Source organism: Triticum urartu, chromosome 3, assembly GCF_003073215.2.
Source record: "Triticum urartu cultivar G1812 chromosome 3, Tu2.1, whole genome shotgun sequence".
NCBI classification, from domain to species: domain Eukaryota; kingdom Viridiplantae; phylum Streptophyta; class Magnoliopsida; order Poales; family Poaceae; genus Triticum; species Triticum urartu.
Window position 1 is genome coordinate 3,840,928 of NC_053024.1, and position 6,914 is coordinate 3,847,841.

Below are 6,914 nucleotides of genomic sequence, written 5' to 3' on the forward strand. Positions count from 1 at the left end.
TTTTCTAACCGTTTGTCGAAACAAGGTGTGTAATATACCGTTGAAAAGCTATGGGCGAGGCGTAACTTTCATATGTTGAAATGTTTTTGAGATTCCTTCTGGTTTTAAGTTAATTTTGAAAATCGTGCGGCGAACGACGAGTGGCAGCAGCCGTTTTTCGCAAAATTTTCACAAACCGTTGGTCGAAATAACTCAAATTATATGTCATCGGAAAGATATCAATGAGGCGCAACTTTTTCATGTAGAACACTTCCACTAATTCCTTATGGTTTAAGAGCAGATTTGATTTTACAAAAATGCGGACACTCTGTATTTTGCGACACCCAAATCGTCGTGTGCACTGCATCAGAAAAACGAGCAGTGGCGGCGCTAGGGGTATGCTCCTGTATTCACAGGAATACCCAAGATTTTGATGCAAAAAAATTTATATGTATACATATTCACATGTCAGCCAGAGGCCCAGAGGCCAGAGCCCACGCCTCTCGCCCTCTCCTCGACTCCTCGTACGCACGCCCAGTCGCCCGACTCATGCGAGTAACCAGACACGGTCGCCCTGTGTCTGCGGTCTGTCCCTCTCGGCCTCTCCCTCTCGCCCAGTTCTCTTCAATAAACTATGTGAAGAATAAGCTAAGGAGCAAAATGGGTGATGATATGATTACATAAGCAATTGTTTGGTTACATTTATTGAGAGAGAATTCTTCAATCAAGTAAAGGATGAGGATGTCATCAATCGTTTCAAGAAAGGCAACCGCAAAGTTATATTGTAAGGTCGGGTATCAATCATATCATCATTTTATCAATCAAAAGGTACTTTTGTATCCATGTTTTTTTATAATTATTATGGTTTGATACATCCAAAAAAATTCTATTGCCATTATGGCGTACTATTTTGTTCATATATTGCAATATCCACACTATTTGGTTCAGATATTGAAATTCTCGTACTATTTGGTCATATATTGCACTTAGAGTAAAAAAAATTGGGTGAATACCCAACCAGCAATTCCTGGCGCCGCCACTGCAAACGACTGCACTGCTTTAGACTGAAAACCGCACTGCATCTGACAGACTGAAAATTGTCATGCGTACGCGACGAACAAAGTGCACTGCTTGAGACAGATGGGTGCACTGCTTCAAACCGAAACCGCACTGCATCAAAACGGACTGAAAATCATCGTGTGTACGCGACAACGAAGTGCACTGCATCAGATGGATCAGTGCACTACTTCAGACCGAAACCGCACTGCATCAAACGGAGTGAAAATCATCGTGTGTACGCGAAAACGAAGTGCACTGCAACTCCCAATGCAATTTTAGATGCAATTTTACTTTCGTGTGCACTGCAATAAGGGAACCACAAACTTTTAACAATGAATTACAATAATTATGAAAAATGTACTTCTTCGGTTCACTGAGCGCACTGCTTTTTACAAAGAAAAGATTTTACAAACGGAGTAAACCCCACAATGCAGTGTAACAAAATTGGATCCCTTTCCTTTCTTCTTCTGTTTCCCATCACACACGACTCATCTGGGACCGTCGGGGGCTCTTCTCGTGCACTACGGGGGAGGATGAGAACTAGAGAGGGGGTCAGGGCAGACGGTGGCCGCACCGTCGGGGGCAGATGCCCTACAGCTCGTCGCGGGAGGAGCCGAGCACTGCAATGCCCACGCAACTGCACAACAGGCCCGACACAAACGAACTGCACGCTGACATGGCGTGGTATCCATGGATCCATGGCCGGGGTCACCAGACCCAGCAGCAACTCATCTTTCCAACAAAAAGCAACAAAAATGAACCTTCAAGGAGAGGACGCTCGAGACCGGTGCTTGCTGCACCGTGTCTGACGACGAGCGAGGCCGGCAGAGGCAAGTGGTGGCCGCCGAACCTGCACGAAGACAGGGGCCCTGACCGAGCTGCACGGGGGGGCGCGACCGAGCTGCACGTGGTGGGGTGGCGCCCAAGTACCCACCGATGGCGGAGATGAGGATCTCGTCGGAGACCACCACGAGGAGAGGGCTCGTCGCCGACTTGATCCAGATCAAGGACGAATGGCGGTTCCGGGCGTGGGGGATGGGTGACGCCGGGCAGGGGCGGCGCGAGACCAGCCCGAGGGGCACCAGGAGGTGCGGCCAACTGCGGCGCCGGCGGGGGAAGAAGCCGGATTCGGGTAGGGCGGCACCAGCGGGGGAAGAAGCCGGATTCGGGTGGGGCGGCGCCGGTGAGGGAAGAAGGTGGATGGGTGGAGGGCGATGCCGGTGGGGGAAGGAGGTGGACCGAGGGAGGGCAGCGCCGGCGGGGGCAGAAGGTGGATCGGGGGAGGGCGGCGCTGAAGGGGCAGAAGGTGGATCGGGGGGTGGGGAATCGTGGTAGATGGGAGGTGGGGTGCGCCGGAGGGGAGGCAAGTGGGTCGGTGGAAAGGAATCATGGGTGTGGGGGCGAGTGGTGGTGTTATCAAAATAAGCGAGAAGTGTTATTAGAATAAGACTCTAGAGGGTGTTATCATAATAGACCCACCACATATATATATATATTGCCTCCGACCTCTGCATGGATGCACCCAACCCGATGTAAATCACTGTGTTCTTTGGCTATTGTGTAGATTGTGATCAAATGAACAATTGTTTTCTTTTGGGAACTCAACTCTCATTTTCTAAGCAATACACAATGTGCATATTGTTTCTATATTTTTTCACCCACCTTTATCTATGTATCTTCCAGTAATTTTTATGCTATTGGCCATTTCTTATAAACAGTTCAATGAGTCATCATGTACTCTTTAGCTATTATACTAACTATCCATGCATCATTTGCATCTTGTTTACCACTATATGTAAGAAATTGAGAATGATGAGGCTCTGATGCTGCTGGAGTGGGGATTTATGTTCAAACACACTAGTATGTCTGTAATACTGATACTTCACCATTGTTGTTTATGATGTGTTTATTAAAAAATGATCACATGGAATCCGATGCTCCCTCCATTGTCATGGTTTTAGTTTATATTTAGTTTCATAGTCTGTTGGCATCCCTTATTAATAAGCTAGTCCTTGTTGTAATTTCATGTATATTAAATTGAATGCTTAAATTGTCTGTTGTTTCTCAGTAACCTATGATAGAGCAGACTTACAATATGCATAGTAGGCTTTCAGTTCCAATGAGAATTACAATTGGTGATTGACAAAAGTTCAAAGGAAGAATGCAAACAATTATTGAGATTCGCTTAAAGTCATTAAAAATCTGGGAGTTTGCAGGGAACACATATTGAACTAGGATATGTGGGTTTCTACAAGTTTTGGGCTTCATATTTCAACAACCTCTATTCAAAGCCAATTTCACGTTTCTGGTTTTAGTTAGCAGCTTCCTAATAATACACATGCCTCTAAATTTTCAGGTACCTCCGAGTTTATACATTTTACTGTATCGAAATTCTTGTGGCATCCCTGAACAGTTTCCGCTGATCCAAATTTTCATCCCTCATGTTATGGCCTCAAAGGACAACTGGAAAGATTCATTTAAGGTATGGAACATCTTGATCATATTCTGCATTAATGGTCTATCAATGTGTTTGTTTTGTGCCCAGATCTACCATGCCAAATATTTGCACATGCAAAAAATGTTGCTCTGGCTTGGTTGGTTACAATTTTTTTTGCATGCTCAATGCTTGCTCTCAGTTTAAATTTAAACTTTAAAAGTTGGCTTCTATGTAGGCAGCTGGAAGTGGATAAGTCCGGGAAATGTAGCAATGGGACCACAAGCAAGTTGAGGAGGTAATATGCATCTTCAACTTTGATTTTTTGCTGTATAATCCTTAGGTTTTTCAATTTTTTGTGTGGATTATTTCCTTTGTTCTAGGTTGACTCTTTCATCTCAATCTGAAAGTTTACTGATAAAATTAGTGCAATCTATTTTTTTGGGTGCACTTGGACCGTACAGTTTAGTGAAGCAAGCCTTGTTTTGTCATATTTTGCCAAATGGAAGATATTTGTATGTGAAGCGTAAATAATTTCTGCTTGATCTAATTATGTACGTAATGATCATTGCTTGTCGTTGTGATGAAGTGCGGCATATTTAGAAGAGCTTTATGCTGACGAGTTAAACTGTAGCACATCAAAATCTTTAATGTGTTGATTTAAAATCTGAAACGATAGCACCATGTTTGCACGCCCGGGTGAACACACATCTTTGCTGCAGCTGAGAAACCTACTCTGGCCACACGTCTGTTTAGGAGCGGGAAGGCATTAAACGCCACGCCGGTCGAGCTCCTGCCGTCTACCCTCCATTTAAACGATGGCAGGCGCCGGGCAAGAATCACACCTCTCCGCCGCTTTCCCCATCTCCTTCTTCACCATTTTCTCCAATATTTCGATGGCATCCGACGGGCAGGAAGAGCAGTTCTCATGCATAAAAGCCGACATGGTGGCCCGCCGAGCATGGGGATACAAGCGAGGCAGCTCGCTGCTCCACCTCCCTCCCCTAAGCCGGTGGAGAAGGTTTCCGCCCCAGTCTAGCGCGTGGTTCAGCAACTCGCCGCTAGCTCCAAACCAACTCGTAGAGGAGTGGCGAGTTGCTGCAGGCCGACATGGAAGGGAGCACGACGACATGAGCATGGACGACGCCCCATAGTACCGCCCCTCCAGTGCCTACGAACGTGCCATCCGCACCGTGCAGAAAGAGAAAGAAGGCGGGTTCGCGGAGGAGATCCACGAGTCGATTGCCAGCACATCTGAGTCCACCTCCACTGGCAACCTCAAGGGAAAGTAGAACGCGACAGGGCACCGCGGCTTGGGTCCCAAGAAGGCCATCTCCTGCGTCTCGCCGGCTTGTACAACCGGTGACGTGCCCAGTTTGCCTGCTACGTGCCCGGTTTCTTCTTTATCTTAGACCACCTTGGCCTGGCCCTCCGGCTGAACCACCCTCTTCACCGCACTTCGATGGGTGGCGCAGCCCGACATAGGGAAGATACGGGGGAATAATATGCTTTCGGGACTCCCAGCAGTCCGGTAACGAAGGGATCCGCCACAGCCGGCCATAGACTAGTGTAGTGCATCCGCGCGACCATATGTCCACATAGTTTTAACTTTTTACTTCAAATATTTCCAAAATGTAACTGTTTCCGTCCGGTTTGTATGAAATCTGTCATGTTTGTATGAAATCCGATTGAGTTTGCATGAAATCCGGCCGTTTTTGCACGAATTTCGTCCGGTTTGTTTGAGTTGTTATGAAAATGTATGCGGCTAGCGCTGGATGGCTGCCTCCCGCATCCGTGTCCGCAGACTAGCCCTTGTGCACGGACCCGGACCGATGCAGGAGATTTTTTGTGGGTTGTTGTTGGAGATGCTCTTACATTATTCACCCACTAAGATAAAATGCAAATTCTCCCTTTGTAATTCCATGTAAATAGTTATTGTAATTTCATGGAAATAGCGTTGTTTTTGGCATCACTGTGTTCCTAACAAATTTCTAATTTGGCTAGGCAGGCTTGCCTGCAATCGGGCGGACTGTTCCCTGTCGTGCAGTATCAATCGCACACGTATCTTGATGACCGCTGATACGTCCATTTTGCATCATGCTTTTATATCGATATTCATTGCATTACGTGCTGTTATTTCACATTATGTCACAATACTTATGGCTATTCTCTCTTATTTTACAAGGTTTACATAAGGAGGGAGAATGCCGGCAGCTGGAATTCTGGGCTGGAAAAGGAGCAAATATTAGAGACCTATTCCGCACAACTCCAAAAGTCCTGAAACTCCACGGAATACCTTATAATAAATAATGAAAAATCCTCGCCAAAGATGAAGACCAGGGGGCCCACACCCTTTCCACGAGGGTGGGGGCGCCCCCCCCTAGGGCGCGCCCCCTACCTCGTGGGCCCCTGGTGGCTCTCTGATGACCATCTTCTGCTACATGAAGTCTTTCATCGAGAAAAAAATAAGAAGCAACCTTTCGGGACGAAACTCTGCCGCCATGAAGCGGAACCTTGGCGAAACCAATCTAGGGCTCCGGCAGAGCTGTTCTGCCGGGGAAACTTCCCTCCCGGAGGGGGAAATCATCGCCATCGTCATCACCAACGCTCCTCTCATCGGGAGAGGGCAATCTCCATCAACATCTTCATCAGCACCATCTCATCTCAAAACCCTAATTAATCTCTTGTATCCAATTCTTGTCTCCAAGTCCGCGATTGGTGCTAGTAGGTTGCTAGTAGTGTTAATTACTCCTTGTAGTTGATGCTAGTTGGTTTAATTGGTGGAAGATCATATGTTCAGATCCTTTATGCATATTATTAACCCTCTGATTATGAACATGAATATGCTTTGTGAGTAGTTACGTTTGTTCCTGAGGACAAGGGAGAAGTCTTGCTATTAGTAGTCATGTGAATTTGGTATTCGTCCGATATTTTGATGAGATGTATGTTGTCTAGCCTCTAGTGGTGTTATGTGAACATCAACTACATAACACTTCACCATTATTTGGGCCTAGAGGAAGGCATTGGGAAGTAATAATTAGATGATGGGTTGCTAGAGTGACAGAAGCTTAAACCCTAGTTTATGCGTTGCTTCGTAAGGGGCTGATTTGGATCCATATGTTTCATGCTATGGTTAGGTTTACCTTAATACTTTTGTTGTAGTTGCGGATGCTTGCAATAGAGGTTAATCATAAGTGGGATGCTTGTTCAAGTAAGAACAGCACCCAAGCACCGGTCCACCCACATGTCAAATTATCAAAGTACCGAACATGAATCATATGAACGTGATGAAAACTAGCTTGACGATATTCCCATGTGTCCTCGGGAGCGCTTTTCCTTATATAAGAGTTTGTCCAGGCTTGTCCTTTGCTACAAAAAGGATTGGGCCACCTTCCTGCACTTTATTTATTTTTTTTACTTGTTGCTCGTTACAAATTATCTT